Here is a 12135-nt window from a genome sequence, read left to right as displayed (position 1 = left end):
AACTAACTCTTGATTTTTTTTTACTTGTTTCCTTTGGATTCTCTGAGAGTTTACACCTTTGTACACAGTGAACAAAACTTCCTCTGTGATCCAAACTGAAGCTGTTTTGAAGAAGCTTTGCTATATAGAAAATATACTATAAACTGTATAGAAAGCATATAGTAAAGCTACATAGCAAGTTTAACTAATATGTCTTCTTCTTTTTATCTGGTAATAAAAGGTTCAATTTTTATCTAGCTGTCTTTTCTGATAAGTAAGTTTGAACCACAAGAACATTTGGTTTTATAAGAAAGCCTGCATGAAACATTTTGAAATAGGAAGTTACAAACACTCCTTTCTGTAGGAAAAAAAGTTGGTCAGCTATTCACCTCACATAAATTCACATACTTTCACTAACTTCAGAAAATAAATAAATAAACATATATATATATATATTGCTAAATGAACTTGATTAGTTTGAACCCAATTATCTTCTTATTTATTCTCATAGAAATTAGAAGGAACTCCCCTGAAATCTCTCAAGTTATATCAGTGTAAAATGAGTGCTATCAAGATTGGCCTTTAGAGTTTTTTCTTCCTGTGACAACTGATCTCTTTTATATCTAAACTAGGAGTTTAGATATGATACTATTAATCAGAAGAAAGGGAAGACTACAGGCCATCTGTCAGGGCAGAGGTTGACTTAAATTGACAGTTCTGATATCTGCAGAAAAAAAAAAAAAAAAACAGTTAAGGAAATGTCTTGTAGATCAGCACTTTCCCTAAGTAGTTGGGCAGTCCATCTTTGAGTGACTGAACATCAAAACATGTTTTTTTAATGCATCTTAGGCAACTCCAAAAATACTGACTTACAGCTGATTACTTATGAAACTCACCATGTCCAGGAGGGTACCGTGGTTAGTAGACACTTGTCTACTTGCTGATTTATTAACAGATTTGTTAAATATATTTCTCAGCAATCTGAGAAACACAACAAGCCAAGAAAATTCACTGTCTTGTTTCACATTATAACAGAAAAACAAAACAAAACAAAACAAAAAAAAACAGCATGTAAATATTTATACATACATATAACTTTTCTTCAAGCTCTCTCAACATCCAATATTTGATAACTAAAATGGAAAATCATGACAGTGCTCTAGAGTTTGGTCTTCCTTTAAAGTTCATATAATTTCATCAAGGTATCCTGTCAGATCAATCAGTGAAGAAGCTGCAGGTTATAAGTAAGATATAAGAAAGTCTTAATAGGAATTCACCAACCTTGGGCTTCTGCTAAAGTTAATGCCAAGGTTCTTTCTGATTCAGATGCTTTTTCTCAGCTAAGTTGTTAGCACATTTGCATCTGAATTTTTCATTGATAACAATTTGTTTACCCAGAATAGTTGCAGTAACCAGAACAATGATCCCCTCCTTGTTAAACCATATAAATCACTGAAGTCTTTTTTATTTTATTTTATTTTATTTTATTTTATTTTATTTTATTTTATTTTATTTTATTTTATTTTATTTTATTTTATTTTATTTTATTTTATATATATATATTTTTCTTGCTTCCTTCTAATAAAGCTGTTAAGAAAATGCAATTTAATCACTGAAAAAATACCATCAAAATTTCTAAAAAGAAAACAAGGTACACAATCCTATAGATTTTGGATGGGCTTTTAATGAAAGAGCTTCTTTTGGTTTTGTGTAAAATCAGTAGGAAAGAAGAGTATGTAGGTCCTTTTCTCCCTAAGCTCTGCCCTCAGGGGAAGAATTTGAATTACAAAAAACTGAGGAAGTTTGATTTCATTTCCTTTCCACATCTGAAGAACAGTGTGGGGGTCAAGAGTCTTTATTTTATTTGCTTAGTGAGCGATATAGAAAATGTGCTTTCCAAAGAACACAAACACTGCAGAAAAACAGAGATCCATATAAACTGAATGAACTCCCTTTCCAAAAGAATCTCCACTTAGTGTTTCCCTCCTACTTGGATAAAAATCTGAGTATGCCGCACCAAATGTTGGAAGAGCAAGAAATCATTAGGCATTTATTACTGCTTTGCTCTATTATATATTCTGCAGAATGAGGAAGAGATTTGCTTTATTTCCTGTAAATGTGCAAACTTCAGACTGACTCACTATTATACTGCCTGTAAATCAGAGGAAGCTGTTAGATCAAAACCAATAGGAAACACTGCAAGCATTGTGTCCTTGAAAGAACAAAGGTGATCTGCTATTCATCCCTATGTGGCACTGGGGAACACTGTGGACCAGAAACAGAACATGCCTCCAAACAGGTTAGTGGTGTGCAACATCCCAGTCCCTGGATTAAGGCTCAAAGCAAAGTTTGAAATTTTACAGATGCTGAGGTAGGCAGAAGAGAGAGAGAGTGGGTTTTGAATATGCTGACAGAGATACTGGAAAGAAGTGAAATTCTGAATAAGTTTGCAGCCAGATTTGCCAAGGCATGGAAGCAGGTAACTGAGTGGGCAAGTCTTACAGAAAATGGCCTGGGAAGACTGGTGTGCAGGCTGAATAACTGGGTTTGAGCCTCTAAAATCAAAAGTTGGGTTTATTGGGTGCTTCTGTCAGTAACATTTTTATTTTGTTACAGATCTGGAAGGATGGGTGGGAAGTAGAGCTGGCAGAGCACAGCTCCTATACTGATATGATTGGGCAGGGTCATCTACAACAAGGAGACTGAAGTTCCACCTTTCACTTAAAGTATCCTTTTGAAATAGACAAAAGATATAAACACTAGTGTAATTGCAACTGTGACACTTTCCATACTATCTTTCAGAGGAGTGTCTGAATCCTCCCCCAGTCCTGGATTTTCTGAGGTAACAGTCCACCCCTTCAGCCACAGTTAAGGATGTTCAACACTTCATTAGGCCTTTGATGAATGAAAATGCTGGAGTTAAACACCTGGAAATGCCCAAGGTAGTGAACTTTGATTTATAAAGGTTGATTTAATTTGACAAAGTGTTGGTAGTAATGTGTCATTATCAAAGAAGTATTCTAGGCCCTGTTCTTTCATACCAAAGTTAAACTCTCAGAGATACAAATGGGCCTGTTTAAATTAATTTTGAGCCCCTTGAATTCTTTAATTCTACTTTAATTTAACTTTAATTCTAAAATGCTGTTTCTATTTCTTCTTTTGTTTGCAAGTTGAAAAGGTAAACTACTCGTAGACAAAATTAGAAAAATTGAGCTGGTTCAAAATAGCATCTCTGGATATATATGTTATGCTACTTTCAACTGGGAAACCATGTAATAGAGCACTCCAAATGCCATTCCTTTAACTATTTATATACAGAGTCTCTGGAGGAATTTGATGTATTTGTTTCACTTAACCCAGTCATGATTAAATTTCTCATATTCTGAACAGCAGGCATAGATCTATATTTCTTTTCTTTATTTCATTACTAGCTGATAATTTTATTGTATTTCCTTTTGAGATTCATCTCATGAACACACTGTGTTTTGCATTCAGCTAGATCTTTCTTATTTTTAGATCTTGCCTGATTCACAGTAAGCTTTAAAAGAGAAAAAAAAAAAAAAGCAAAAAAAAAAAAAAAAAGCAGACAGCCATCCGGCACCTTTTGTTCTTGGAACCATTTAAAATCAATTTGTGATCCTCTCTACTCAATATTTTTCTTCAAAACTGATAATATTTTCTGCATGAAAAGTTGCTGACTTGAGAACAATAATATATTCTAAAACCATATATGCATTTTTCTTTTTAATTGGTTTTATTATATCTGTACATTTTCTTATTCCTTTCTTTGAAGATGGTATTCTATTGTGAAAAACTCAGGACAAAAATACAAGTAAAAGGCCCATTCATTCCTTCTGAGACTACACAAAATGGAAAAGATATCTCATCTAGGTTAGCTGTGTGAAAAATCTCTGCATCTTCCCTTTCGCAGGCTTGAGAAGGTTTTGGATTTTGCTCTCTAAGGTTCTGGGAGAAATAGATGCAAGAAGCATTTTTTTTTTTTCTTGTGATCTTGCCTCTCAAGAAAGCCTGTCCATTTTCTGTCTCATGCAGATTTCTCAGTCTTATCTCCAGCAAGCGCCCTGAAAATGGGGCTGGGGAACACCATATAGTACTTCCTGAACTGAAGCACAGCCCAACTGTAACTTAGGTCTTAGGATGTCCCAAGACCCACATTTGCAGCAGCCGGAGCAGCCAAAGATGTGTTTTGTATTGAGAATTACTTCCACCAGTACTACATCAGACTGCCTCTGATATTCATCTCAGTTTGATGCTCATTCAGATTCTCAAAGTTCAAAAAGTTTTGTTGCTGCAGCACAGGAAAAACAAGGTACAAGTTTAGGAGATGCTATGCTTGAGTTTTCCCCAATTTGTAAAGTAAAGAGATGATGTTTAAGACTGGAATAGAAAGTGAACTTTTATGTAAAGTTTTCAGACCAAGAGTACAGCTTATAGAGCTTTTTTTTTTTTTTTTTTTTTTTTTTTTTTTTCCCTGCCCTTCCTTGCTATGCAGATAGACTGACAGCATTTGAACTCTTTGGCACATGAATATATCCTGAAGGGACAAACTCTGCAGAATAATGTAAGAACTTAGCAGTATGGACAATCAGTGATCTGATGTTCAAAATATTTCTCTGTTTTAGTTAGCAATATTGACACAACCTATATGTACCAGAGGATTGGACAAATGGTTTAGCAGACTTTCCAGTTAGCTCTCCTGTGGAAAAAGACTCAAAATGTATTGTTTAGAGTTTGTGAATCTTTTCACTTTTTTTTTTTTTTTTTTTTTCTCTTTTCTCAAAGGGACAATTTCTCATCTACATAAAAGGATAACAATTAATATTGTTTGCAGAGATACTAGCTAACCAATTGACTAACATATGAGTTTGATTACTCAATTGATTCTTTTACTGCAGGAAATCTAATGTTTAATGAAAGAAAAAAAAAAAAAGAAAAGAAAAAATAGAAAAGAAAGAAGATTCAGTGAACTAAGTAATGCAAGTTGTCACTTGTTCACTTGCTTTTCAGGTCTTCATCTCTACCAGCTCATGCCAGTGGCACTGTTCAGTAAGCACATCTATAAGCATTTTAAGGATATTTTCCTTATCTTTCATATGATAATTATTAGGGTCCACGGAGCTTAGGCTGTTTATATTGTTTAATCACACTTTACATGTTATACATGTTTGTTTTAAGCTTATAATCATTTATTTTCCTGCACAGAGAAAAAGATGTTTAAAAGAATATTTGAACAAGTTGAACATAACCAAATTGTTATATAGCATTCAGCCATGTAAGATTACATGTAAGATTACCTATTGAAATGTTGAAAACCAAAAGTACAGATTATGTTTTATATACAATGTGATTAATCTGATCTGTAACAAAGGAAGAAGAAATCACATACTCTGAGCTGCAACTGTGGCAGTTCTCACATTTTCATAAAATCTTATTTGCTGTGGAATCAAGACACTTATCAGTGTTTCCTATTGGCTCTCAAGAGGATTTTCATGATGGAAAACCTTTGAAGGAAAGTTAAAGAAAGCTCTGGGATAAATTTGTGTTAAGATATTTTTATACTAGTTGTATTTTATTGTAATAATATTAATGCAAGATATCAGTAGAAATACTTTAAAACTAAAGACCATATTAAGGGGAAAAGTATTAGAAATATAAGAATAAGATGATAACTTAGAAGAAAAGAAGTGGAAGTTTTCCTAGGAAAGGAGACTCAGCAGTACTCAGGTCCTCAATATAACTTTTCTGCTTTCATTGATATTTCCCAATTAATGAATATTGATGATATGATATTTCTTAATGAATACAAAAGGTGTAAAGCATCTGATATGTCACACAAACACAGGCACAATTCTGTCTGTGAATTGTGAATATCATTTTTAATAAGAATCCTAGCCAAGCCTACATTGTATCTGCAAGTATATTGTCCTAGGCCAGAAAATTACAGTCTTTTATACAAGACCTATTTTATGGTACTATTTTTATATAACATATACTTTTATTTTGACTTTGAAATATCAAATCCCATTTCTCATGTAAATTCTGCCTTGTGAATGCTTTGGTGACTCAAAAAACATTGTAACTCCCAAGGAACTAAAATAGTAGTGTTTTTCATGTGATTGTCACATATCAAGTTTTCTTCCTAAAGTTTACTTCCTTTCTTGCTGATAAAAACAGAGGGTTGGGGTGGGGGTTATTAGAACATGCCATAGCAAACATGCCATATAGCCACAAATGAAACAAATTTAATAGACTATACTTCGTTATATTTGAAGAAAAAAAAAAAAAAAAAGAGATGTTTGTGATATACAGGCTGAATCTCAGTTCAGGTAAACAATTTGTATGAGATCCTTCTCTCCTTTCTCATTCTGCTCAGTCTTCTGCTTGGGTAAACTTGAAGACAAGTCGCTTGCATGAGGGACCCTGTGGTAAGTCGCTGGTTCAGATCTCCCTGCCAAGGGTCCTTTTGGTTTTTAGGCATGTTGCTTCAGTCCAGGTGGGATCAGCCAGGTATTTAAGGACTCAGCAGTACCAGATACAAAGAAGCAGTACTTAAAGCATTTTTATCAGAAATCAAGCAAACTGAACTTCCAAAGTCATGCTACAAATAAATTGTGTAAGACAGCTGACTTCTTATCAGCTATGCCAGTTTTCACCAACTGCAATTCCAGGCCAGCATATTTTTTGTTTGTTTGTTTTATATATACACTGGTGCAGATGCTGGGTATAATAGATCTTTTGCATATGTTCCGGTAACTTAATCTGTTTTTCTTCCACCCAGAGTACAGTTTCTGCTTGGAATGAAAAGATGCTACAATTGTAGTAGTCCTGGTCTTCGTAAGTTCAGCAGCTGTTTTGAAATGTATAGATGCTGTGTATTTTTAAACATACAAAACAACCGGAAGGAGAGCAATGGAAAATACAGAATTCAAATTGATTACCAGACTAGGTTATAAATAATGGGTAAAACAATAGTATGTAAATGTACTATGGTATCACATAGTTATGAGACATTGCAACAAAAACATTTTATTTAATTACAGACCACTGAAAATCAGTCTCCAAAGCTAGGCAAAATTTTGGAGAAAGCTAAATAGTTTCCCAGTGTTTCATACAAGGAACAACTGCATTTCTACTTACTTTCTAATTTGAAGGCCAACTTAAAGCTAATAAGAAACATTAAAGTAACAAAATTCTTCCACTTGTAAACAGCACAATGAATCTGTACAAAAATTGCATTGCCACGATTTAGGATCTGTCTCTCAAGTTTAAGACTGCCCAGTTCCACAAGTAATTGACTTTGTGTCATGCAAGTCTAAGGGATTCTGTGTGTTTATGTTTCAGGCCAATGGTAATGTCTTCATACAGATCATTCATCTGAAACTGTTCTGTTGAAAGAAATCTGGTGAAGTGATAAAAACTGCTGATAAAAACTTTCACAAGTGCATTTAAATGTTTTAGGTACCTCAGAAAAATATTCCATACAAATACAACAAATATACAAACAGACAAACCCTTTAATGTCATCTAACTAAAGTTAAAAAAAAAAAAAAGAAAAAAGTTTTAATAAGTGTGTATGAATGAAAGTATCATTTTTTACCTTGTTAAATATGATTTACAAACAGATGCTTCTATTCAATACAAGCCTGTGATTTCTCTTCCAGTTTAGGAGAAGTGATTTGAAATATGAGAGAAACTACTTGGACACTTGAATATGTCTCTGAATTCACTGTCTGAGTTTCTATTTATGCTATTTTTTGTTGCAAAAACAGTCACAATGAGTTAGGTATTTCAGAAGATGAAATCCACATGTTGGTAAATCAGGCTGCTACATTTCCTACTTCTTCAGAGTGAATTAGTGTTTAATTCATATAGCAGAATTAAAACTAATATTGGAGTTGACACATTGGTTCCTTGGCTACTATGAATCAGTAGATTTGAAATGTAAGTTGCACTTTATATAAGTCTGTGGGAATAGGCATTGTGATTGTGATGAGAACTTTTGATATACATGTATTTAGTATCACTCAGTAATTTATTTTGATGGCTAACCATCTTTTCCATTTTTTTTTTTTCTTCTTTATGGTGTAGAAGATCTGGAAGAGTCAAGAATCTGGAAGAATATTATACATTGTGACTATTCGGTGAGTACTTGTACAGAAAAGCCTGTGTACCCTGTAGCCTGTGAAAGGAATCCTTTCAACCAGCTGATTTCAATATGGCCTTAAAAGTAGCAGTCGAAACATTCCTCTATCACACTTGAACCTGGACAAAATCTGAAACAACATATAAGATATATTAAAATGATATCAAAGCTATTTAATCATAATTATTGTTGTATTATTTTTGTTTTAGTATAAAACAAAACTATAATTTAGTATTATTGTTTAATAATAATAATAATAAAGAGCTCTACAAGCAGATTTCCTTGTTGTGTTCCATTTTATCTTTACATGTTATTTCAAAACAGAGCTGAGTCTCCTCAGCTCCTGAGGCACGTCGGCGCCATGCTAGAGTGCAGCATTGACCTCTGCATTCTGGATGATTTCAACAGAATCGTTCAAGTCATTTGACATTAAAATAATGTTCAGTGACTCCATCATTTTAAAGCAATTTCCTGAATAATTTCCAATCTATTAATATACAGGAAACTGCTGCTTAACAAAGGTTGGATTCAGTGAATCCAGGAACACCATCTAATTATTAACTTCCTTTATCATCTGAAATGAAACCTGCTATGATACAGACTCATTTTAAATATCAGATAGTGAAAAAGATAGAAGTGATGCACACAACTGACATCCTTGTCTGAAAAAGTGTAGCACTCTTATATTTTCTTGTAGTCTTTTATTTTACATGGAAAAAGTAAGCTAAGCTAAATATTGTACTGATGTACAAAGCAGGAAAGGAAATACCTGTTTAACTATGAATTTCTTCTTCACATTTGTAGCTTGATATATTAATTTATCCTGTTGATTATAACCACAAAAAGCCCAAATATTTTCTTTCTTTGTCAGGCTTCTTGACCTGAATGAAAACAGAAGGCCTACCTAATCTACAACTGGCACAACATAGATATTTTGACAACTTCTTTCAATACTACCCTTGTCTTTTTATTTCTTGATGTGACTTAATAACAACTCTAAATAACAAAAAATAAGAAATACATATAGCCTGACTCTAGAAGTGCTGAAATTCTTTCAAAATCATACCCAATGGATTTTGTACTTACCTGTTACATTTTAGGTAGCTAACAATTTCAGCTGTGAAGTGTACACCTGATTATTTTTCCATGACTTCTTAGGGTATATGCATTAAAAGAGATCTGTGCCAAGCTGCTTCATGCCTCATGAAAAGAGCATTGCTTTGGTAAAGTGACTGACTATCTAGTGTAAGCCAGAAAGAACTGGATCATTAAAGAGTTATTTTCAGCAGCCAGAACAAGAAATGATGCTGGCAGATTGAAAGATATGTCATATTTTTGTACCTTGATGAATATTGAAGATTGTCTCTTCAAGAAAAATTGAAGACCACAGTTGTTCTTGTGTCAAAAAATAGATAAGCCCAAGGCAAAAAAGGAAAAGGGAACCACGAGATAAAAATTGAACTGTTGAAACATGGTGAGTGAAATGTGATGATTATGTTAGTCATTATACTGTTGTCAATTTGATTAGCAAGTAGCTCTGGCAATAGTATTGGATGAAGAAGTAATGGAAACTTATTTTAACTGCAACCAATTGTCTCACAGCAAATTAGATAATGAGAGACTTGAGTTTTCAAGCTCAGAGGTGGTTTTGTTAAACCCTGAACTTTTAGGTACTTACCTAAAATAAGCTGGATCATTCTCTTTTCACAAGCAATATCTGGAAGGTAGAAAAAACCCTCTCATTGAATTTTTCAAAAATGTTTCTGCTGAAAGAATAGAAAATAGACAAATGAGTCTTTCTCTTCTCTCTTGATTCGAAATAGCAATTCCAAATGCTAAATTTGGAATTTGTTCCTTTATAGCAATTCTCAGCACTCATAGAGAAACTCTTATAGAAAGGTATCAGGAAGATGGTCAAGAGACCATCTTCATTTTGCACTTCGCATAGGGAAAGAGAAACAATAGAGCAGGACAAGTGAAGTGCAACTTCCTTGAGAAAGGTTGGTCTGAGTCGCCCATGGAACATGGGCCCATGACCACATAATGAGAATGCAATTATATGCAAAGACATGGCAAAACACACTGTGGGTGCTGAAAGAATGGTATACCTCCTTCTTTCCCCTCTGTACAGGCTGGGTGCAGCTTAGGTTCTGTTAGAAGCTAGAAATGTTTTATTTGACACCGATGTATGACATCTGGCGCTTCAGTATATGTAGTTAATGTTAAGTCTGCAAGAAAAATGTGCCAGCAACATAGAAAAGCTATAAAAAACATAAATTCAACTCCTCACCCATATTCTATTTTGATTCAATCTAAAGATCTGATTTAATGGTATGATTTCAAACAAGTTAGTACTTTTAGGAATATCCTTAATCTATTCTCAATCTGACAGATGTGAAAGTCTCGGTTGTTTATTTAAGATTAATTGTTGTAAATTAGGCTAAAATTGAAATACAAGCATCCATGCTGCCTTTGCATTTGCATAACTTTTTTTTTTTCAAGTAATATAAGTTAAACTGGTATTTCTTCTAATACAGGAGAGCTTGTAGTTTAAAATAAGACTGAGTACCAGGATTTCTGTTGTTTTAGTCTCACATAGAGTAAGAAAGGAAAGCAGTAATAATAGCTATGACTCAAAGCTGTGGTGGCAAGTTTCAAGCGGGAGCATCTGTACTTGTTCACTGAAATTATGGCTCTAATAATTGCAAGATCATTGTGTCCAGTATTTATTATAGTGATGATATACTGATGACACAGGACAATTTTATAAAATACTGACTCTTCAATCCATTTGTGTTTTCTCTCTAGATGATGACCATACTTCAGATGCATTGCATTGCTGATAAATGAGTGGAGAATGCAGAATGCCTTTTCTATTAGTAGCTTCACAGCAGAATTTTCTATTCTTTCTGTAGCTAAAATATTTTGTATTCCTGTGTAGCCAGGCTGGAGACAGGGAACCTGAAATGATACAGTCTTGCCTATGGCTTGAATAAGAGTAATTCAGTCAGGTGATACAGAGTTTTACATTTTATTTACCTCATCTTTGGAAATTCCATAAATTATTTCAAAATGTAAGGTTTAAAATTACACTGGAAATGGAGATAAGAAGAGTTTGGGCAGAATATAAGCCCATTCTAACTATATACAACTTAAATAACCCCCCCACACCCTCCTTTTTTTTTTTTTTTTTTTTTTTTTGGGGGGGGGGGGATTAACCATAACTACTTGAAGCTTGTTTTGAGTTCATTAAAAGAATTTTTCTATAGCTCATCTCAGTTCCTTATTTCTTGTGGAAGAAATATCAAAGTCTGGAAGACTTCTCACTAACCACTGTAAAATAAAGATATTTATTAGGCCTCAATTAACAGGCAATTTGGCACAGTAGGAGCAGGTCAGTTATGTCTACCATTTGAAGAGTTTCAGAAGGAATGCTCTTCTGTAGTAGATTTAGTCATATTCCTTAGACCAAATATTCATTATTCACAAGATATAAGGTTTAGATTTAGGCTTTTGTGTCCCCATTACTGATGGGTATGGAGCTGGGGTAAATTCCCCATGTATTTTCTGTGAACTGAGACGATGTCCATAAAGTCAGGATGACTGGAAGATTTGTTCAAAATTGCACTACTGCTGTAAAGTAAAATAAAATAAAATAAATAAATAAAAAATGCAGCCAGTAAGAACTTCTCCTACTACTGAAATAAATAAATAAATAAATAAATAAATATATAAATAAATAAATAAATAAATAAATAAATAAGGGCTCAGTACTTGATTTAATTGCAAGGCAGCATGACTATATTTTATTGGCTTTTTATAATCACTTATTTTGATCTGTATTTTACTTCTAATTTTATAATTTTAAGTTATGACTTTTGCTTATTTTTACAGAAAACGATAAGGAAGTATACGATATAGCACAGTGTATCTTAAAGTATCACCAAATCCTCAGTGAGCAAGAATTAGGTGCACTGAGATTAGCACTAGTC

The 12135-nt window shown here is 33.5% G+C and overlaps 1 long non-coding RNA gene across 1 annotated transcript; it reads left to right on the top strand.

Annotated features, from left to right (window-relative positions):
* Nucleotides 1-1579: 1579 nt before the first annotated feature.
* On the top strand, nucleotides 1580-11842 carry LOC137854106 (uncharacterized). Its single transcript, XR_011094957.1, has 4 exons — nucleotides 1580-2278; nucleotides 2782-8141; nucleotides 9015-9617; nucleotides 10952-11842. It is a non-coding gene; the product is annotated as an uncharacterized lncRNA (long non-coding RNA).
* The last annotated feature ends 293 nt before the right edge of the window (nucleotides 11843-12135 follow it).

This window comes from Anas acuta, chromosome 3 (genome assembly GCF_963932015.1).
Source record: "Anas acuta chromosome 3, bAnaAcu1.1, whole genome shotgun sequence".
Classification (NCBI taxonomy): Eukaryota; Metazoa; Chordata; class Aves; order Anseriformes; family Anatidae; genus Anas; species Anas acuta.
Note: the sequence above shows the minus strand (reverse complement) of the source record. Positions and strands in the feature narration are given on the sequence as shown.